At 40.3% G+C, this 24,178-nt stretch overlaps 1 pseudogene; it reads right to left on the reverse strand.

Moving 5' to 3' along the window:
• Positions 1-5,382: 5,382 nt before the first annotated feature.
• On the reverse strand, positions 5,383-23,530 carry LOC109456554 (double homeobox protein A-like; annotated as a pseudogene).
• Positions 23,531-24,178: the final 648 nt, after the last annotated feature.

Raw genomic sequence — 24,178 nt, forward strand, 5'->3', positions numbered from 1 at the left:
TTTGAGGTATCGGTTGTAACGTTCTGCTCAACCAGGATTTTTTTTTTAATCCCAAAGTAAAAGACAGATGATGCTGAAACCATTTAGTAAGATCTCACTCTTCAACTGAATGTGAGGAAAAGATGAAACAATAGAAAAGCATGCTTTAAGGGTTTACCTGTGCCCAAGGTTAGGCTGTCTTCTGAGTGGAGTGTAGGGCCAAGCATGAAATTATCAATGAAATGATCATTCAGGTAGTTGCTGGCCTTAGATTATTTAGTGTGGGCTATGTGAATAGTTCAGATAAGGAGAACAATTTTGTTTTAGACTAGTTTAAATTTTTTTAAAAAAAAATTTATGTGCATACATATTTTATAGATTTATTTTGGTCTTTGTAAAAATCAATGAGCCCTGACAGGGTAGAGTAAATTTTGCCTTATAGAGAAAATTAAATGATAGTTCTGCATAAGATTTTAATTTTGATTCTCACAGAATTGATATATTAAGTGACTTCAAAAAAAGAAAAAAGAAAAGATTGCTTATTTAGACATTCATAGAGAAGCTCTGAAATTACAACTCCTTGGGAACCAGGAACATTTGGGACTCTGTGAAGGACTATTTGTTATTCTAAAATTAGATCTCAAAATCAAATTTCCTGAAACACGAAGTCAAGGGGGATGTAAACTTCCAGTTTTGGCAGCTTGTGCAGCACACAGGTATCTTGTCATGACTTTTAATTTAGATCTTGGAAAAGGGGAGAGGGGATGTGGATCTAATTAATCTTCCTCTTTTTTTTTTTAACTTGTGGAGTCTTTTGAATAGTAAATAAAGTTTTGAGGATGCAGAAGAATATCTCTACTATGGAATTGCTTTCTCTGACTTCCCGGGGTGGTGAGGGCAAGGGGGTGGGGGGTTTGCTAAATCGTTCCCCATGTTCCTAACTGCTGCCAGTTCCTAGAAATTCCCTTGGTTTTAGGAAATAAATCCAAGAAATCATAGCTTTTACGTGAAGAAGAGAAGGAAAGGTATTTGTGCTGAGCACACTTTCAACAAAGATGTGATAGCAGCCAGGTAGAGAACACAAAGTGCCACGGTTGATGCTTTACCTGTATTGACTCATTTAATCCTGCAGCCACCGTACCAAGAAGCTACGTCTATTTTCAAAGGAAAAAACTGATCAGGTTGTGATGTGCCTCAGGACACACAGCTAGTACATGACTGAGAATCTGAATCTAGATTTGTTCGTCCCCAAAGCCTTGACTTCCCATCACGATGCTTTCATAGGCTTGGTTTGTTGACTCTAAGTCAACAATTCAAGTAGAGGAGAAAAGATGAGGTTCTTAACTCCTTCCCTGAAGTCATTCCATTTATTATTTAAAAGATCATCTGTACACAAAACAAAGAAGTCAGCCCTTTTTGGGATAATGTGATGGACACTCTCTTCTGGTCTAAAAGAGCCTCGCTTCCCCCAATTTACAAAAGTGCTATTCATATCCATTAGTGGAAATTCCACCAGGACATATTTAATCCTTTACATTAAATGTTTATTTTTCTTGGTTCTTCTTTTTAAGAGGAAAATACACCTAAAAAAGGAATGGCATATTAATCATTAAGACCATAGTCTTAATAATCAGATAATGATATACCTTTTCCTTCCTCAGAAGGGACTAGAGTATTCCAAGTTAACTGAAAAGGAAAGATAATGCTCTTTGAGTTCACAACCTGGGATTGCGGATTGCTAAGGGCACAGGGAGAAGGCAGCTAGGAAATCAGTAACAGAGAAGAGGTTAGTAAACTAGTTCCAATATTAAAACAAAAATTGTATGTTCATTGGCACAGGTCTTCACTCTTTTAGAAAAAAGTCCATAGTTTTAGCTTAGAGTCACACTGAAATAACAGAGTAATGAGCTTTTGTCCTGGAATCACCCACTGGGTACCAGCTCCCATAGGTAAGCATAGGAGGGAAAGAACTGCATGTGCAGTGAGCTTGTACTGCCCAGACACCACGCTGAGTGCTTTATAGATCTCATCACATTCTGCCTTCACCATGACCCTGAAATAGAGGTAATTAGACCATCATGTAGATGTTATTAATAGTAGCCATAAACCAATCTGATTTAAAAAGAGATGCAAGAGCCAACTATCCATTATGTACAGGTCATTTATAGACAAAAATAAAACCAATATTAGTTGAGGCATGACTGGCACATGGAAAAGTACTGCATTTTAAACCAAAAAACCTGTTTTCAAGTTCTGTGCTTGCCACTAACTAGTTGTATAACTCTATGCTAGGCATCTGACTCTAAGCCTCAGTTTTCTTATCTATAGAAAAACGGAGGAGTTAATATTAATAACTTATCTTACCTAAATCCCAGAGCTTTCAGATGAATTTGCTAGTCCGGATCATTTGGGTTAATGATTCATCACAGATACCCAAGAGAAGGGGCTAAAAATGGGGAGGCAGATTGTCGATCCTCAGAAGAAACCCTTGGCCTATGTCACAATTTTGCTCAAGTCCAGCTCTTTCCTCTAATATCGTCTTTATCTCATACACGTAACCAAGCAGCGTCAATCTTGGTGTCATATGAGGCTGCAGTCATCTGAGGCTTAACTGGGGTGGTGGGATCCGCTTCCAAACTTGCTCCCGGGGAAGCTGGCTCATATTCCATATTCCAACAAGTTCAGTATAGACTGACTCTCTTAAAAGACATCTAGCATGGTCAGTGATTTCAGCCTAAGTATGGAATTTAACGGTAAGAATGGTGCTCCCACTTTGGGATAGCATTATGTCATTTTTATGATTTAGGAGTGCTCTGGAATGCAGAGAATCTTGTTGGAGTCCACATGGGTTCCATACTATGGCCTTCATTGCCTGAAGGAAGGAGCCTAAATGTCTGTGTGAACATTGGTAAGAAAACCGAATGCCCTTCCCAGCAAACAAAAGACTGGGAAATGGAATAGCAAATTTGTATCAAGTGTTCCAATTCCTTGGGGAGGAGGGTTTCAACAAAATACTTAAAAGCCCCAAAGGAAGAGTGGTACAGGATGAGAAACAATCTTTGCAAGAGGGAACTGCTCACCTGGGCGAAGTAGGTGAGCGCTTCTAGGAAATTACCTTTCCAAAGAGCTAAGCATATGTCCCTGAAGGGTTAATGTGGCTGTGTTGAAGAAGACTATTCCGAATGCCCATTAGACTCACCAGGCTTTGAATCTGGAGGGAAAATACACTCGTCTGAACAGCGATTTGAATTCCCACTTATTTAGCTTGCTTTGGAGGGAAGTTTGGAACAATTTGGGACACCAAGGTGTAGAGAATAAGCCCACTGGAGATGAGACTTCCTTGGAGAAGGACGACCATCTTGGGGATGCTTTGAACTCATTGAACACAGCTGCCTCACAATGAAATGGAGCTCTAACAGTGTCGATTTTCCAAAGTTTCTAGAGCAAAGACTTAATTGGAAAAAAAAAAAAAAAAAAAAAGCACGTGTTCTTAAAAGAATCAATACCTGTTTTCACTATTATTGGTGCAAAACTAATTGTGGTTTAAAAGGTTAAAAAAATAATTGCAAAAACTGCAATTACTTATGCACCAACCTAACAGTAACAACATTAAATGGCTTGCCTTTGAAAGGCTAAATAAAAAGCCTTCCAGAAAAAGAGAGGCTGTTATTTCTTTATTTGTGTCAAGCCTAACATGAAGGCAGGATATCATTGAACACAATTACCAGAAGAGTGGAACACCAAACTGGAAAACAATGATATTCTTCTACTTGTAATGCCTAGGCAACAAGTTCGTCAAGAGTAGCAAATTAGCATCAATTCTCTTCCAGCCTTCCCAGTGAGGACATTTGTAGGTATTTAGAGTCTAGACCCCTTTTCCTTGTTGAAACATTCCTTTTTCTTGCTGATCTTTACACGAAACATTTGTCCTGAGTATCTCTACCTTACTGACAGCACTTTTAAGGCATGGACCATCCTAAGGATCTCTATAAAACCAGTGTCATTAAAGATTTTGTAAATGTTAAAATACCCAATAGTGGTCACCAAATAAATTGTTACTAACTCATTTTACTTAAATTGATAGCAAATTAATGGCAGTGGTTTGGCATCTAGAAAATTCATAATTGCCTTCCATTAAATTGTTCTGATCTGTACTATATTCCAGTATCCACTTCATACCATTGACAAGATCAAAATATTTTACTTCTTTTTACTGCTTAGCTATTTTCTGAATATATTTTTACTTTATTTAAGAATAATCTTGAAAAGTTATATACAGAAAACATTAAATAGATTTATATATTAAAATACACAATTTATGTTAAAATAGAAAAGCACTAGAAATATTTACATATTATGTATTACAAATGCTGTGTACAAAATATAAGGAAAAATAAATGTATAACAAAAAAAAGAAAATAACATAAGGAAAAATAAAACCCCTATTATATCACCATTCAAAGATAACCACTGTTAGCAATTTAGTATATATTAGAAAACCCAGTTTTTATTTCTATCACATACTTGTATATGTTGAGATCATGTGTCTGAACCTTGTTTCATTCGCTATCAAACTTACCATATCATAAGTATTTGCTATATTATTAATTTTTCATAAAATATTTTAAATTGTGTAACATTGCTTAATACAGATTTAAAATATTTTGTTTAACCCTTCTTTTATTGGGAATTACAATTTCTCTCTAAATAAAGCCACAATTCAACTTTTTTTTTCTGACATCATTTCCTAAACAAAGCTTCACGGGAGTGAAAGTACAAGGTCAAAAATGTGATCTTTTTTCAAATTTATAACACACAGTATCACAATTGCTTTCTGTTCATCGGCAGTGTGAGAATGTCTCTGTTCCCACTCCCAAGCGGTTGGAGAGTATATTTCACTAAACTCGTATATTCTCACCCAAATATTCTCATATTCTCTCTTTCTTTTTCCTTTTTTCTTTTCCTCCTTGAAATTCATTTAAGTACCTCATGATCGCTTTGCATTTCTTTGATTACTGGTGCAGTTAAATATTTTTTGTCAGATTTATTAGCCATTTATATAGTCTGCTTATGTAAAATATTCTCTAGTTTACTTAAAAATAGCCTTTATGTGACTTTTCCTTTTGGCTGATGTCAAAACATTTCTAGGACCAGTTCCAATAAATGTATACATTCTCTCTTTTTTAAAAATGATATGAATATGTTTATTTTCATTTTTCTTGACATCTGCTGAATGGTGGAGCCAGTCTCTGTGGGTAGGGCTGTGTGGTGCTCTGTATCTGTCTGCCTTCTGAAGTCATTTACCATCTCCAGAAGGCTCAGCTTCTGAAGAAGCTGAAAGTATGCTTAGAAAGGTATGACCCCAGGATGAGTGAGACAGTTTTGGAGCCCAGGCTGATGACATCAAATACACTGAATTTCTCTCTGGGTCCATCTTCTGGCTTCAAAGAAATGGCAGTCGCTGGTGAGATTGGTGCCATTTTGTGTAGTTTCTATACCTTGAACTCTGTCATCTCCGAGATCTTGTTTCTGGTCTTGTTTCTGTTCTAAGGGCTCATCAAGTTCTTTTCTTTCTCTGGACATGGAATCTAGATCTTTGATTTTGAAACCAAATTTGGACTCTTGACTCTGGAACCCCAACTTCCCTAGCAAGTTGCTCTCTGGAATCAATCCCAGGATAAGGGTGGTTTGTAAATGCTGTGATGAGGGTGCGTGAATTGGAGGAGGTGTAGCTGCTATGACACCATCTGTCTTCTTAATATGAATCTTCTCTTCAGGGTGATCTTGGCCTTGGCTTGCTTCTAAGTCCTCCTCAGGTTCTGACCTTCTTGGAACTTGGTGGCTAGCTCTTCAATTCTGAAATCAAATCTGGGTTCTAGACTCTTCAGTGTTGATTTCTAAAGCAAGCTTTTGTTTGGTAGCATAACCTTGGTAAGGCTTTTGGCTGAATGTTTTGATGATGATTTTCAACTAAGCGTCAAAATTTAGGCAGCTTTGTCTATGATTCATTGCTATGGCCTTATTTGGAGAGTTGTCTTGGGCCATGTTGGAAGAGAGTCCTGAAGTCTCAGCCTTCAACCAGGAAACCTATACATTCTCTTCTGATATAAGAAAAACTGACAAGGGTCCAGAAGTGACGATTTCTCTAATGTTACTGTTGTTCCGAAAGTCAACAGGAACTTTTGATTCAATGATACTGTAACATTTCGTAGGACATTTATATAGCTGTAATTATAAATTCTTATACTGCATCATGAATCTTGTGTCCCTTGCTGTAAGAACTCTTATCACTCCTGATTTTCAAATAATATTTTTAAAACACCAAAATTAAAATTACATTTTTCTGTATTTCATCTTAAGGCAGTGTTCTAAAAATCAACTTGGCTGTGAATTTTGGGAAAATCCTAGCCACCAGTCATAATGTTCCTATGTGCCAAGATAACTTGACTGAGAAATACCAAGTAAGAAAGATTCAGACCTACAGGATGACACTTTTCCTTTGGCACAGAATTGGCTGCACAAGAAATTGTTCAAGGGATATGAAAGGATATCAATTAAGAGAGACCATTTTCTTGTTTACTAAAATAGCGCTTGTTCCCCAAATGGGGCTTGCATATTCAAAATGTAAGCCAAGTCATGTTGCTCCTCTCCCACAATCTTGCACTGACTCTCCATTTCACCTGGAGCAGAACTTAGGCTCTTCATCCTTGCCCCAGCATGCCAGCCTCTGCCATCTCCTCTCTGCCTTCACCTTCCCCTCCCTCCTCCTCATTCACTCTGCTCCAACCACTCTGGCCTCTGGGCTATTCCTAGAATAAGCTAAGCATCCTCAGGTCTGGCCTTTGCACTGCCTGTTCTCTGGCTAGGCATTCTTCGCCTGGACATTCATGGGGACACTTGCTTACTCTTTTTTTATACTTGTTTAAATGTGACTCTCTCAGTGAGGCTTACTTACCTCCCTTACTTAACATTGCAACCTGGACTCTGTTTTCACACACTTCTGATCCCCCTGACCCTACTCTACTTTTTCCCCATAGTAATGATCCCCTAACATCATATATAGTTACTTATTTGTTATGTTTATCTGCAGTGTCCTTGTTAGAATATACAATTCCAATAAGGCAGGGATCTTTGTTTTGTTCATCTACGTGTATCCCAAAGACTTAGAACAGTACCTGGCAAAGAGTAAACTTTCAAACACTTCTTGTGGGATAAATTTAGAACATTTTGAAGGGAAAATACAGATGGAGAGTGTGCCTTGGATGGAATTTGACTGGATATGTAGAAGTATCTGACCTTATCTAGTCTTCTGTCCCCTTTTTCATAATATACATCATGTTATTTATTCATTGATTGGACAAATATTTATCAGTCATAGACTGTGTATCAGCATTGTGCTAAATACGACAGTGAAAATATAATCTCTATCTTCAGGGAATGTGTAAACTAGTAACATGTAAGAGGGCAACCAACCCAGTCTTCCTAACTGGTCAGGAAAGACGGAATGTGCCAAACTGAGACCTGAAGCAGGAAGAGGCCAGAGGAAGGACATGGGGAGAGGATGCAAAAGGCATTCCAGGAGAAGGAGTTAGCATGTTCAAAGGTCTGGCATGATGTGGCTCCTGCTTACCCTAAATACTAGGCTAAGGAATTTAGACTTTATCCTAGAGCAGTAGGGAGCCATGAAAACATTGAAACAGAGTATAACACAGACAGATTTACTTCTTAGAAAGATCACAATGTCCTTTGACTTTCAAGGTGTTTTAAACAAGCATTTAATGAGTACTTGCTATAATTAAAATGCTCTTCCTTTGGGCTTTAGGGAAAATTAGAATGGTGTGTCCAGGAAAAAAATTTGTTAACCGCTTGATAAACAATGTTTTAAGCATAAAAATCAGAGGTATTAAAAGTGTTTTCGTTTTCCAAAGTCAATTGCAATATGTTCATGTTAAAAAAGATATGAAAATCATTTTAGGGTACATGAATTCTTTATTTTCCTTTTTAAAATTATTTTTTCTAAATCATTAAACAATTTTAAGACACGCATTTTTCTTTAGTTCTTAAAATTAAAAACTAAACAAAATGTTCAAAAAGCTGGCTGAGAAGGAAAAGGAATACACTGACAACTTGCAATGTTGGGAGACTATGTTGCTGTGTAGTACAAGCAAGTTGATGTTTCCTGAAAGCATGTTTGATACATGTGGCTAGAATTTACAGAGGCAAAGCTATGTGCTGTACAAAGTGCTGGCCTTTTCTGCCTGGGAAGGATAATAGCCACCCTGTCACCGGTGTCATACACTGCCATGGGTGTAGGTGAGGTGTGAAGAGCTACCCCAGTGACACTCCCCATATGTCCAACTGTGTCGCAAGATTCCTGGTAGTGGCCTCAATAAAAAAATCTCTGGGGCAGAATATCCTGTTATGCCCTTATACCACCTTTCTGATATTGCATGATATTCAATCACTTCTGGGATTTCATATCAGAAAGTTGGAGATGGTGAGGAGATGAAAGACATTTCCATAAGAGGTTTTGTTGCTTGAAGTTAGATTTTTTTACATTCTTAATTGAATCTATCTGTTCAAAGTTTGTCAAATTCAAAACAGTGCTATTGATTCTGCAAGAGACAGATTTTATCGTGTACTTTCTGCAGAATAAGACTAAATAACTTAATTATTTGAGCTCTGGTTTTTGTATTTCTGGGGTGTTTTCCAACACCACTGAGTAATTCTCCAGTTTGTGTCAGACACTTACTGGGTATCCTACACATTTAACTCAATTATGACACTATGTACCTGAAGATAGCGTCAGATCCCACAGGTTAAGAGCTTAATCTCAAGCTCTCAAGCCCCCACCGCCCCCTTTCCAGAGGGTCTTTTCCCTGATCACTGGATCTTTCCCTTTTTCCAGGACTCTAAGCCATTTCATTAGCATAAAACCAGGTGTGCTCCAAAGGGGCTTGCTCTGAATAACAAATGACACTCCTATCTCCCAGGGAATTCCAAGGATTTTAGGAGCTCTGCCAGGAACCAGGGACAAAGACCAAATATATTTCTCATTATACCACAGTATTACGCTCTCTCTTTCTTTTTTATAACAATGGGTAAGAGCATGGACTCTAGAGTCAGACTACCTGGATCCAAACCAAGTGCTGCCAATAACTAAATTTGTGACCTCAGACCAGTTACTTAATCTCCTTTTGCCTTAGTTTTTTATCTGTAAAATGGAGGTAATAACAGTGATGAAGTTCAGGATATGCTACCCCAAAATATGGCATCTTGGCATATTAAATATCTTAAGATGAAGAAATTTAAAAAGACAGCAGAAGCAGGAAGGTCACCCTACCTCTCCCTCTTCACCCTTCTTTCCTGAATCAAGTCCTGAAACTCCCTGGTGAAAGATGTCCTCCCTGTGCCAGGAAGGGAGACATTCTTTCGCCAGAGATGGGGAATTTGGGGCCAAGAATCTGTACAAACAAACCATGTTAAACTAAACCTTGTTTTCCCAGTGACTTCTTCACCATTTAATATCCCTAGCCCAAACCCCTTTGTCTTGTCGATTATTCACAAATTTATAATTTCTTTGTCTAAAAGGTATAGAAAGTTCCTGTTCTGGTCACTTCTTCAGGTCTTCATTCTCTAATGAAGACTGCCATGTACATGTAAAAATGTAATAAAATTTGTATGATTTTCTCCTGTTAACCTCTTTGTTAGTTAAATTTTCTGACCCAGCCAGGGACCCTAAGAGGGTAGAGGAAAACTTTTAACTCCTGTGTAATCTCATAGCATTGTATTTAGTTAATATCTGTAGATCCCTTGGAACAGTGCCTGGACAGTGTGAGAGCTTTATAAATATTAGCTATTATTATCTACCCGGTTTTACTTGTCTCACAGTGCTTTGAAGAAAAGTCAGCATTAAAAAAATTCCCTGAAATTGGTAAATACTAATTTCAGAATTAATACAACTATTGGAAAATCGATCATATCCCATTTTAACTCATCTGATGGTATATACAATGAACAATTATCACACTCATGTCTAAATTAACCCTAACAAATCAACAGTGAACTGAAACTTCGAGAGCGTCAATATAGGGTACATTTTGTTTTGTTTTGTAATTGTTTCTGCTAAAGTAGCAGGCTTTTCTTTTATGCTTTTTGTCTTATTTCCTGCAGTTATAATTATTGAAGTTCAGAACAATCATGCTGCATTTAAATAATATAAGCCTACGAGTTGTACATCTTAACCCCCATTAAGGTGTTAGAACTTTTAAAATATAAACGGACGCATATTAAAATTTTTAAGAGTATAGAGATTTCTGGTCAAGATGGTGGAGTAGGTAAATGCTGTGTTCATTTCCTCTCAAAACCACATCAATTACAACTAAACCACAAAACAACCATTATTAAGAATCACCTGAAGTCTAGCTGACCGGAAGTCCTACAACTACAGACATACAGAAGAAACTACCCTGAGACTTGTAGGAGGGGCAGAGAGGTGGAACAGGCTGGTCCCACACACACATGTGACCATTAAAAATTGGGAGGGATATTTCCACTGTGGAGGTCCTTCCCTGAGGAGCAAGGGATCCCAGCCACTCCCCAGCCCAGGGTTTCAGTGCCAGGGAGAGAAGTCCCCATAATTTCTGGCTGTGAAAACCAGTGGAGATTATGGCTGAGTGAGGTGGAGGGTGGCTGCACTCCCAGGTGCTCCTCTTCATGGGCCCACGCACAGACTTACTCAGTGATGGAGTCACACACTCTGAGCTCCAGCGCTGAGGCAGCAGCTTGAAAGGTGCCAAGGACAAACAGGGAGGAGCTGAATTGTCTGGATGCAGGGTGAGGGTTGCAGGGGCAGCTTTCTCCCAGACGGAGGAGCTGGCGGAAACCATTTTGTTGTTGTTGTTGAGCCCGCCCCCTTCCTGCGTGCAGAGGCAAGCAGATGCCCTGTCCGAGTTTCCATCAAATTGACTATCACCTTTCCTCTGCCCCACCCTAGTGAGTCCGTGAGACCCTGCCCCACCCAATTTTTGGGCACACCCAAGCCCCTTCTAGTAGTTTTTCTGTATAAAAGACCTACCTTGGCTCATGCTGTAGACTTTCCTAAAGTCTCTCAGAGGTTCACAAAACCCAAACAAGCAGCATCTGTCTTTGGTTGTCTTATACCACCGGCTGAGCAGCCCTAAGCCCAGCACTAGTGGCAGCTGGCCATGGTTTGTGGCTTGGCCTCTCACACCTCCAAGCAGAGCACAGGTGATGGCCATCTCTGGATTGCTTTGTGGCTCATGCCATGTATCCATGGGCAGGACATGGACTGCAGCTGAAATTGGCCTGTAGCAGTTACCCTCCCATAAGGCCATATGGCTGGCAGACCCAATGGCCAGCTGGAGCATCACCTGGCCACCTCCAAGCATGACACACCCAAAAGCAAATTGGGCAGGCACCAGAGCCCCACTAAAGCAAACCCTGCTCTGTAGGGTCGCCCCTACACAACAGCTCCTCCACCGTAGTTACAGCCAGTCCTCACATCCAATCAGCCTGAGGGTCAATCCCTCCCATTGATGTGCAAACAACAATCAAGTCTCAACTACAGCAGGAGGGCACACAACCCACAAGGGAGATACCTGCAGCACCCAGCTCTGGAGACCAGGTAGACTGATCCACTGGGTCTCACCTACTATGTAAGATCACTCTACTAAGATCAGGAGGCATAGCAGCCCTACATAGAAACAAACAGAGGGAGGCAGCTAAATGGGGAGACAAAGGAACATGTCCCAGATTAAAAGAACAGAACAAAGCTCCAGAAAAAGAACTAAGCAAAATGGAGACAAGCTATCTACCAGATGCAGAGTTCCAAACACTGGTTATAAGGATGCTCAATGATCTCTGGAAGAACTTCAACAAAGCGATAGAAGCATGAAAATGGAGATAGAAAATATAAACAAGAACCAGTAAGAAATAAAGACTACATAACTGAAATGAAGAATACATTAGAAGGAATCAATAGTAGATTAGATGAAGCAGAGGATCAAATCAGCAATTTAGAAGATAAGGTAGCAGAAAACACCCAAATAGAACAGCAAAAAGAATAAAAAAAAAAAAATGAGGGGAGTTTAAGGGGCCTCTGGGACAACATCAAGCATAACAACATTCACATCATGAGGTACCAGAAGGAGAAGAGAGAGAGCAAGTAATTGAAAACCTATTTGAAGAAATAATTACTGAAAACTTTCCTAACCTAGCAAAGGATATAGACATAAAAGTCCAGGAAGAATGGAGAGCTCCAAACAAGATGAACCCAAAGAACCCCACACAAAGACACATAATAATTAAAATGCCAAAGGTTAAAGACAGAGAGAGAATCTTAAAAGCAGCAAGAGAAAATCAGGTAGTTACCTACAAGGAAGCTCCCATAAGACTAACAGCTGATTTCCCAACAAAAACTTTGCAGGGCAGAAGGTGGGAAATATTCAAAGTTCTGAAAAACCAGGACCTACAACCAAGAGTACTCTACCCAGTAAAGCTATCATTTAAAATCAAAGGACAGATAAAGAACTTCCAAGACAAGAAAAAGCTAAAGGAGTTCCTCACCACCAAACCAGTATTACAAAGAATGTTAGAGGGACTTCTTTAAGACACACACACACACACACACACACACACACACACACACACACACCAAAAATATAAATAATAAAATGGCAATAAGTACATATCTATCCACAATTACTTTAAATGTAAATGGATTAAATGCGCCAATCCAAAGATAGGGAGGCTGAATGGATAAGAAAATAAAACTCTTATATATGTTGCCTACAGGAGACTCACTTTAGATTGAAAGACATACACCGACTGAAAGTAAAGGGATGGGGGAAATATATTTCATAAAAATGGAAACAAACAGACAAAAGCTGTGGTAGCAATACTTATACCAGATAAAACAGACTTTAACACAAAGTTATATAAGAAGAGACAATGAAGAACCCAGTATTCCCACTTCTGAATAACTATTCAAAGAACCCAAAAACGCTACTTCAAGGAGACATGTGCATCCATATGTTCATTACAGCATTGTTTACAATGGCCAAGATGTGGAGGCAGCCTGGATGTTGTCAATAGATGAATGGATAAAGAGTAGGTGGTATATATATACAATGGAATATTGCTCAGCTATGGAAGGGAATGGGTTCTCACCATCTGTGGTGGCATGAATGGACCTGGAGCCTATTGCGCTGAGTGGAGTAAGCCCGACAGCTAAAGACAGAGAAAATGTGATTTTGCTTATATGTGGAATCTAAAGAACAAAACGAACAAAGACACAAAACAGGAACAAACTCATAAACACAGAGAACATATTGATGGTTGCCAGATGGAAGGGGGGTTGGGATGGGTGAAAAAAGGGAAGGAACTAAGAAGTAAAAATTGGTAGTCACAAAATAGTCACAGATATATAAAGTAAAGCATAGGGAATATAGTCAATGATATGGTAACAACTATGTATAGTGCCAGGTGGGTACTTGACTAGTCAGGGGGATCACTTCTTAAATTATATAAATTTCTAACCACTATATTGTACTCTTGAAATTAATATAAAATAATATTGAATATCAACTGTAATTGAAAAATTAAAGGGGGAAGGGGAAGGTGAAGGGGAATAAAAATTTCAAATTTCCAGGTATCAAACAAATTAAGTTATGGGGATGTAATATGCAGCCTGGGGAATATAGTCAGTAATATTGTGATAGTGTGGTATGGTGTCAGATAGTGGCTGGACTTATGATGACCACTTCTTTAAGTATATAAATGTTGAGTAACTATTGTGTACACCTGAAACTAATATGATACTGTATGTTAGCTATATTTTAATAAAAATCTTTAAAAACTTTTTAAGAGTTTATTTGAACAAAAATTTGTTTGACTCAGTCAGTGCCAAATTGGAAATGGCTAGGAAAACACCAACAGGAGTTCAGGGAAGCACTTTTAGAGAGAAGATGAAGAAGCAAAACAAGTACATTTTCTGATTGGCTATAGCTTTCGCATCTGCTTTATTTGGAAAAGCATAGTTAGCTGTTTGTGATTAGATGTCCTTAGGTTTCAATTTCTCAGCCTTGAGGGATTTACATGCTAAGATTATGGTTCACTTATGTACGTAGCTAATAAGACATTCGCGTCACCTCAATCTAACGGTCCCCTTGCTTAATTAATTTAAGAAAGCAAATGCAGCCGTCAATGATGCCACTGAAGTAACAGAGTGGAACTGAAACATGCCCCTAAACATGCCTCCCCAAAGGACCTTATTTAAGATGCACTGGAATCCCCCACGCAGTTAACAAAAGCAAGCAGTGACCATAATATCAAAACTGAATTCTTTACACCTTAAGATGACTTAATCTGAAATGGTAAATTTTCCTTTGTTCAGGTCTTAAGGTTCCCCCTGTTTGGAATTCAGCAGTAGGGATTAGCTTTGATAAGCCAGAAATTGCTGGTCATATTCAGAAAATGTAAGCCATGTCTTTATTTTGGCTTCTATCCTTTTAAAGATCATACAAATATGCTCATGATTGGAAGCGTACATTCTTCTTTGCAGACTCTCATGCTGAAAAGGGAAAAGTTCACACTGATGGCATTTCTCCCTAGTCCCATCACAAATATTTATTGAGGAACGATTATGTCTCAGGCACTGTGCTAGGTACTGAAAAACAGCAGTGGAAAAAAGGATGACAAAAGTCCCTGCCCTCATACAGCACACCTCGTGGAGTATATTCCTTGTGGAGGAAACTAAGATAAAATGAATCAAATACATATGCGACAAAGAGAAATCTCTTTAAATAGAGTGGTCAGGCTTCACCCAGAAGGTTTAGCAAAGATCTCAAGGAGATGAGGGCTTTCTGGGAGAAGAGCATTCCAGGCCAAGGACCCACGAGACACAACAGCTCTGACGTGGGGCAGGTGTGGTGTGTTTGAGGAACAGCAACAGGGTCACTGCAGAAAAGTGAGCAAGGCAGGTGGAACAGGACGTAAGTTTAGAGATATAGACACATGAGGGTAGGCATGCAAATCATATAGGAGCTTGTGACTACTCTAAGGATTTCAGCTTTTTCTCGGCTAATGGGAAATGAGGAGTTTTGAGAAGAGGAATGACAAGAAGAGTGACTTACCTTTGAAAGAGATCGTTACGGCTATTGTGTTCAGAACACACTGAAAGGGACAAGGGAGACCGGGTAAGAGGCTATTTCTGTAATTCAGGTGAGAGATAACGGTGCCTGTGATTATGCTGATATTAGTGGTAGTAGTGAGAAGTGGATGGATTCTGGACATTTTGGGATGTATAACCAACAGGATGTGCAAATGGATAGGCTGTGAGGTGTAAGAGCAGGAGAAAAATCAAGAATGACTCCAAAGTTTTTCACCTGAGCAACTGGAAGTCTGGAGTTGCCATTTGCGGAGCATTGTGTTAAGGACCAAAAGGAAATAAACAGTTTTGGAGAGGTGGAGATCAGATGTACAATACTGCACATGTTAAGTTTGAGATACTGTGGGGACAGAGTCAGGAGAGCAGTTTCCAGGCTGTCGCCCTCACATGGAAAGGTGCTCACTTGGGTAGTAAATGGCCATCAACTGTGATTGGATGGGCCATCAGCTGTGGCTAGTTGGCTGTCAGCTGTAACCAGTGAGCCATTGGCCATTAATATAACTGCTGTGACTATGCTAGCAGCAAATGGGGGCTAGCAAGAAGATGGTGGCTGAGCTACCAAGCACGGATTGTGGTGAGCATGACAGATTGCAGCTAGCAAGTGAGGTTGGTTGGCACAGAAGTAGATGGCAGGTTGTGGATCCTGTGGCTCCTGCTTCCTGTGTCTTCAACCCAGCCGCCAGCGAGACTATAATGGTATGACTCCCCTATCTATGCCTCCGTGGGTGTTCCTTTTTGGACTCACCATGTCCTGCGTTCTTATGTGGGGAGCGGGACCAGAGACCCCACATGACACCCTGCATGACAAATGGCGCAGCAAGCAGGGTACGGTGCCAGCCAAAGCTCTCCGAAGGGCGGTGGAGCAGTTTGTGTGTATGAACACTCAGTTTCAGGAAGACCAGGAGGAGCAGCTGCTGGAGAGCTGGCCCCCCTGGAGGGGTGGGAAGACGTGAACGGTTCCCCAACCAGCATACGCCAGAGAAAGCAAAAGTCCTTGCGGCCCTATGGGCTGGGAAGTGCTTGCTGAGGCCCTCATCCCAGGTTGGGGAGGACTTGGAGCCCTCGTCCTGCGGAGAGTGCACATGTTGTGGGGCCAATGCGCAGCCCTAGCAGATAGATAACTGTGGACTATGGGGAATTGCCTTCCATCCCTGATTTGATGGGCCGCTTGACTGTTTGGTTGGGAACTTACCACCATGTAATGGAACTGGCAGACGTTTGCTTTTGTGTCTCAACTGGCCAACATCAAGAATATGTGAGAGGCCCTGGCTGTATCCAAGAAGTCTAGCTGTGCCCAGAAAGACTGGTGGTACCCTGAGAGGCCCTGGCTGTGTCCAAGAAGTCTGGCTGTGCCCAGAGATAGTAGCGGTGCCCTGAGAGACCCTGGCTGTGTTCAGGAAGTCTGGCTATGCCCAGAGAGAGTGGCAGTGCCCTGAGAGGCCCTAGTTGTGCCTAGGGAGACTGGTGGTACTCTAAGAAGCCGAGGAAGTCTGGCTGTGCCCAGAAGGACTGGTGGTTCCCTGAGAAACCCTGGCTGTGCCCAGAGAGCCTGGCTGTGCCCACAAAGACTGGCTATGTCCAGGATATTGAATTTACCTCCAGGATCCTCGCACAGGGCCCCTCGCGGAAGATGATTTTCACGTAGATTGTGAGGCGAGACCCTGTAGGGGTGGAATGTGGGGACAGAGCCAGGAATGCAGTTTCCAGACTCTCGCCCTCATGCGGAAAGGTGCTCACTCGGGTAGTAAATGGCCATCAACTGTGATTGGATGCCCATCAACTGTGTGGCTTGTTGGCCGTCAGCTGTAACCAGTGCACCATTGGCCACTAATATAACTGCCGTGGCTATGCTAGCAGCAAATGGGGGCTAGCAAGAAGATGGTGGCTGAACTACCAAGAGCGGATTGCAGCTAGCAAGTGAGATTGGTTGGCACAGAAGTAGACGACAGGTTGCGGATCGTGTGGCTCCTGCTTCCTGTGTCTCCAACCCAGCTGCCAGCGAGGCTATAGTGGTATGACTCCCCTATCTATGGCTCCGTGGGTGTTCCTTTTTGTCCTCACCATGTCCTGCGTTCTTAGGTGGGGAGTGGGACCAGAGACCCTGCATGACACCCTGCATGACAGACACCTATTCATTAGATATCTGAGCAGTGATGTTGAATAATCAGTTTGCTTTATGATTCTTCTGTGAGCTGAATATATTTCTAACAGCTAAGTGCTTCCATAGCACTGACACTTTTGAATTACTACTTGAGATAAAATATGTTTATGAACTTCTGTAAGTTCAGAACTTTAACCCTACTTTTAGAGAAAGCACACTAATAAAAATAAAACTATAGCTTGTGTGCTTATACTGTGTAGAAACCATCCCCAAATAGTGCTAACCCCACCTACAGCAGCTGCACAGGTCACCAAAGCGCAAAACAGTGCAGGTTTCACTGCAATTAGGTCTCAGATAAGCAGTGTTTTTTAGGATCTTCCCCCTGTTCGATACTAAGTGTAAATTGCTTCGATTTTCAAGCACGAGGCAAAACGGTGTTTCTTGGGCCAGGTACGTATTTTTGCACAAAACTCGTTGGAAAGGCATCAGCATGAATACCCAAATTGCCATTGACCTCTGCCAGGCATGGCAGTAACACCAAGAAATGGAGTGTGAAAAATGAAAAGGAAGAAACGTAGAGATAAATCTGGAGCAACAGGATGGCACGAGGAAATTTCAGGAAGTACAAAACTCAAAACAGAGGGGGAAAATCCAAATGACAGCTAGAGAGAGGCAGGTAACCTCAATGAGAACAGCCAGCCTCTGTGCACACACTTGTACAATAACAGGAAGTGGTGGGGACTGCAGTGAGAGGCAGAGCACAGGTTTCCTCCCATGGGAATGGGGGATGGTCCCGCGTTGTCAGGTAGGACTGGGAGCACAGTGCAGCCAGATCTTGTCTTATTTCCAGAAAACTAGATATCTAGTTAGTTACATTAAACCTCCTGATTTTTAAATGTTGGTATTTAGTTCACATTTTCACAAAGCACTATGTAAGCCAAACAAAACACATGTGCAAGGTGCTTTTGGTTTGTAGCTCCAAACTTCTAACTTTGCTATTTACATACAAATAGTTTTAATTATTGACTGAATTGAGCCATTAAATCCCTACATACCATGTTTCCCTGAAAATAAGACCTAGCTGGACAACAGCTCTAATGCGTCTTTTGGAGCAAAAATTAATATAAGACCCGGTCATAATATATAATATAATATAATATAATATAATATAATATAATATAATATAATATAATACCGGGTCTTATATAATATAATATAAAATTGGGTGTTATATTAATTTTTGCTCCAAAAGACACATTAGAGCTGATTGTCTGGCTAAGTCTTATTTTCGGGAAACACGGTAGTTATGACAATTATTTCTCCCACACAGGAGAAATCATTCTTTTTTGTATGGGATCTGAATTTTCTGTTTCGATATGAAGTCCCACCAGTCAAATACAAAAGAGTGAAAACAGAGTAATAATACCATAAAAATAATTCTTTACCTTTTAGGGATTTTTAAAAAACAAAGTTATGAATTTGTTACTATTTTTCATAAATCTCAAATTAAAGTTAAGTCTACCTTAAGTATGAAGCAAAGTGAGGCAGAGTCATGCTCTACTTCTTCCAAAATACGTTGATATATTGCACGTTTCTCCTAGAATTTTTTTTAAGGATGTTCAGCTTCAGAAAATATGTAGGCTGATAGGAAAGGATAGGTTCTGATGGGAAGGGACAAGTAGAAGGAGAGATTTTCATTATGATTAAGGTTAGTCTTCATAGTCTTTCCTAGAACTCATCTTCTCCATCATTCTATAAAGACATCTTCCTTGAAAAGCAAGAATACTGGACGATTGAACAGATTAAGGGAATTCTTAAACTCAATTCGTTGGGATCCAGGGACAGCCTCCAAACTAGGACGGCCTCATGAGGCCACTGGCCCCTGGTTCAGGTGCTGAGGTTTGAGAGGGATCTGGGAAGAGTTCTATCTTCCAAGGAACTTTCCTAAGAGACTCTTGCACTATGATGGCTTCATTTCTACTCGTACAGATAGATTTGGGGGAGAAAGGAAAGTCTTCTTTTTTTTTTTTTTTTTTAATTAATTGAGAGAACAGTTATCCTCAGAGTGGGGAAATATTTTAAAATCTTATCAGCTAACAGGGTAGGTGAGTGACTTTTTTTTTCCTTTCTAACAAGGGCAGGGAACTGAGGGAGCAAGATCACAAAGTAATGGCAGAAGCTCCAGAAATCTGGAAAGGGGATGCTGACCTGGAGATGTGAGAATGTCAATTAATTCTGCCTGTTGCTACCTCCAATTCCCAGAAGAGCAGGAGTGCAGGTAGAGTCTTCAAATCACTTTTCATATGGTCCCACCAATCAAAATGTCCTCAGGGTTTTTTTTTGTTTTTTTGTTTGTTTGTTTGTTTTAGGGAATTTTTAAAAATCATATATTACCTGAGATGAAAATAGAAAATGACTTCGAATTTATAGAGTGGAAGGACAATTTTAGTTAACTTTACCCACACCTCCATTATGTAAATAACTCCAAATCCTTTCAGGAAAACATTTAAGGACTAGGGAAAAGATGTGTGAAAGGTATGGAGGAAAAAGTGAGGTTGGATGAGCTTGGCTCAGGAAGAAGATGATGAATGTGTCTGGGTCATTTACCCATATATTCAGCAGCCCTGCCTTTGAAAAATTTGAGGAGATTTGCTGACATAAGGCTAGGAGACATAAGCCTGAGGTCGGAAGCTGCAGTTGAAAATCTGGTCCTTCTCACAAATAAGGAAGTTTTCATTCTGCTGTGGGCTCTGGTGTAGGTGGCAGCTAGCCCTGTGTCTTCTCAGTGATTTCTCTGGCACTTTGTAAGACCTTGTAGGATTTCAGGATATTAGTGTTTCTCCCTGACTTACTCTTCATAAATGGTGCCTTTCGCTGCCCTTTGCTACTACTTAGTTCCATACAAAACTCCTTCTATTAGAAAAAAATAGTGGAGGTGCTTTTCTCTCTTCCATTGCCTTAGCAAGTTAGAGAATATTATTTCTTTTAAGAGGGTCATTGTATTATTTTATTCTTGTTTAATAACTGTGAGTTATGTATATTTAGTCATCTAATGGGATCTAGCTGTTCTCAACCCACAATAGCTTTAGATAAAGGGGTGCTTTCATCGAAAGATTATGCTGAGTTTTCATATCTCAAGGAGGTAAAACTCACCAAATACCATGTTGGAGACACTTGTTGGTTAATTTCAAAGATCTGAACTTGACAGCAATTTTTTCATGTTGGATAATGGTTCTTTACCAAGTTAGATTATCAGCCAACATTCCCATTTACAAATACGATGGTACTTGACTGAATCACATCAGAAATATGTAATTCTATACCAGCTCACATATTTAATAGAGCGTTTCTTTGCTCTGAGTCCCCTGGGTTTTGCTTCCCCTCCTCCCCCAGATGCTGTCCTAATAGCTCAGTAATTAGTGGAAGCAATTCCGTTCAACAAAGATAGGCACATAAGGGAAGGCAAAATAAGGGGTGAGCTGGGAAACAGCACCATGGAAACAGACATACAGCAAAAGAGGAAGAGACCCTGGATTCTACTCAGGTTGAGTCTGTTGATGGCAGGACCTCTATGGAGGGAATCCCTCTTCCTTTCCACTGTCCAGCCATTGACGGGAGTGTAGAAGTACCACCACAGAAGCTGAAGGTGCTACTGTTAGGTCAGATGGAACTGTGCTGGCATCTTCCAGGCGCACAGCATTATACAGTCTGTTTTGGGTAGGTAAGAGTGAGTTTGGCATCAGATTTCCCTGAATCTGTTCATTACCCATTACTAACAAGTCACTTAACCATTCAGAGCCTCCATTTTCTTGCCTCTAAAATCAGGATGATAATGTACCTGCCTCATTGGGTTGTGTGAGGATTCAAGGAAATGGTTTAGGCAAAACTCTTAGCACAGAGCTTGGTAAAGCAATTTAGGAATTCTTTCCTCTAAAGTATGGATTCTATGAAATGTTTGGCAAGCTCATCATCACTGTGAATTAGGCAAAGAGGAAGGATAATAGAATATTGATATGAGAGGAGAGAGAAGGGAAAACAGACTGGAATGGAACAACCCCAGTGAGAGGGAGAACACAAATAGCTCTAAATGGAAAGAGGCAGACAAAGAAGAAGAAAGAACCTTTAGATAAGGTGAGCCCCAGGCATAACCGTATGTATTATAAGAAAATCATTTGATTGTAGCGTTCTAGTCCAACTTCTGTGCTTTCTTTTCTCACCTTCATCTCATACTTAGCCTCATCTCCTGTATTTTATTTTATCATGTCCCTCTTCTTCCCCATACATTTTTTCTGTATAATTCCCCCCTTTTCCTCCCTTATTCTTGTTCTCTCTCCACACCCATTTTCTTGCTCTTCATTCTTACCAGTACCTCCACTATGATTTATTTCTCTTTTCCTGTTCTTTTAAAGCATTGCTCTCTCTAGCTTGCCAGCCGCTTCATTTTTTTGTCCCTTCCAGGTCATAAGAAGACTATTTTTCCTCTTTCTCTAAAAACAATCCTCTTTTTACTAACCATTTAACAAGTTCCCTCTTAATCTCCTATTTATATCCATTATTATCTGCCCATTGGTTTTCATTATTTCTTGGCTAATTTTTATTATTCACGCCAGTTGGATATGCCAATCAAGGGCCATTCACCACACACAAGCTAAATACAAGTGCTCGCTTGCAGACTTTAATTTTTTTTTTGTATTTTAAAACTTTCATTAGAGAACATGGCTGTATGAACCACAGGCCTGTCTGATATCATCTTACGAGAGATAATAAGCGTATAATGTTTAAAGTGGCTTTACTCCATCAAAGATACTTTGGAATACAAAAGTGTTAAACATTGTCTGGGGCTATTTAAACAACATTTGCCCAAATTGTTCAATCCCCCAAAATGATTGCTCTTGCCTTTGCCAAGCCAATTGAAGACAAAAGTGGGTTTGAGGCTTAGATTATCTACTGATTGTTTACACCCTCTTAATGAGCTAGTGCATTGTGAACCCAGATTTTAACTTGATTAAGAGTGTACATATGCATAAATGTAAGACTGTATGGAAAGCAGTTTCCCAAGGACCTAGGCTAGTCTAGATGCCACCCTGAGATAGCAGTTGGTTGAGAGGACCCACTTCTACTGCCATAGGCTCTTCCTCTTTCCATTTGCTTGAGTCAGAGGGGCTGGTTTACTACAGCAGGATAGAGAAGAAATAATTAATTTGTGTTTGCACTTTTTTGTGAATCTGGCTAAGTTAACTTTTTACTAAAGACCACACTCAAATGAGTCTTGAGGAAGCCACACTAAGAACTTACCCTCAAAGTCCCAACACATCAAAACTTGCCCATTATGTGGCATGTGCCTTTAAGAATATTCCTTCATCTCTGACATGGAGGAAAGATTATAATAATTTGGTTTGGGAAAAACAAAAAGAAAAATGTGTCAGTAGTTGAAAAACCTGGGTTCTGACCCTGATGCCCTCACCACTCCCACCTGTGGCTCTGGGCATGATGCCACTTTGCTCTTTTCATCTCACTATTCTCATTTATGAAGTAAGTTTGCCCTGGGTATTAAGAGGATAACCAGAGAGCTGAACAATCATATAAACATAAAGAGCTCCTCTGAAAAGTTCGCTTTGTGACGTGACATATTACAGGTGGCACGAATGGGACTGAGGTGATCATGATTTTGATCTGGTCAAAGCTCTTACCTGGGGCTGAAAGCAGTAACTGCACAGGCTCTAGAGCCAGAGTACTTGCCTTGCCACATCTTAACTGTGTGACCTCATTTCAGTTTCCTCATCTCTAAAATGGGACTAATAATTGTCCCGGGATGATTGTGAATATTACATTAGTTCACATGGGTAAAGCTCTCAGACTCTCTAGATACATAAGTGTCTTATATAAGAATTTGCTATTATTTTGAGGATACTCAGGCCACTAAAGTGTTACCAAGGGCATTGTTACTCTTTGGGAGGGCCCCTTAGCTTTAGACCCCTGCTGCATTCTTTCTGTCTAACCCAGGTCTTGGAGAACCAGAGTCAGTTTAGCATCTCTTGGGTTTGCCTGATGAGCAGGGCCATAATGCATCAAACTCTTCTGAACTTTCCTTATATCAGACCTATATCTGAGGGAGACCCAAAGTTGCATCCCTGGACTTGGCCTCCATCCCTATAGAGGCCTGAAGCCAGAGGGTCCAAAGATGCAGGACTGGCTCATACCTCCAAGGTGTATGGGACCTCAGTGCCCAGGGCTGCCTGGTGGGCTGGGGCATGGATCATTCCAGATCCTGTTGGTTGCCTGAATGTCCTTCTCCTTCATCTCTTCATAATATCTCTTTAAAAGCAAGATAATGAAAGGAGTGTCTTCATGTTTTTGCATTTTCTTTTAATGGCATGCATCCTTTGGTTTAAATTTTAACATTTTGTGCACAATATCAGTCAGAAGCCAGCACATGAATTCTCTCCATAGAGGAAACATCAGTTAATAAAACTGGGCTCCAGTATACACTATTTATTTATTTATAATACCTCATTGTCTCTCTGAGTGATGGATAAATCCTGTCTACAGGCCACTGGGAAAAGACCTAATAAGGGAATCTTTCTGGAGTCCAAGCTTTCATGACCTGTTATCTTTTACTTATGTCTTATTTTAGCTGATCATTTTAATGAGCTTGATTGCAAAATGCCTAGATAAGCAGCTTTAAAAATTGTGTACGCTTCTGAAACACAAAGGTAGCAAGGAAAACATCTGGCCCTTCCATTACTTCTGGCCCTTCCATTACTTTTAGCTGCTCCTCACTTCAAAGGTTCCTCTCTTGGGCTCTAAGGAGAGCATCAAGAGAGGCATTATGTACCTCTGCCTCCCTGTGGCACTGTCATTAGCTCCTTCTGGAAACCACCTCCAAATTGGTCTTTTCTGTCTCTCCT

The sequence above is a fragment of the Rhinolophus sinicus genome, chromosome 1, assembly GCF_057876585.1.
Source record: "Rhinolophus sinicus isolate RSI-liver-muscle chromosome 1, RSI-T2T, whole genome shotgun sequence".
Lineage (NCBI taxonomy): Eukaryota > Metazoa > Chordata > Mammalia > Chiroptera > Rhinolophidae > Rhinolophus > Rhinolophus sinicus.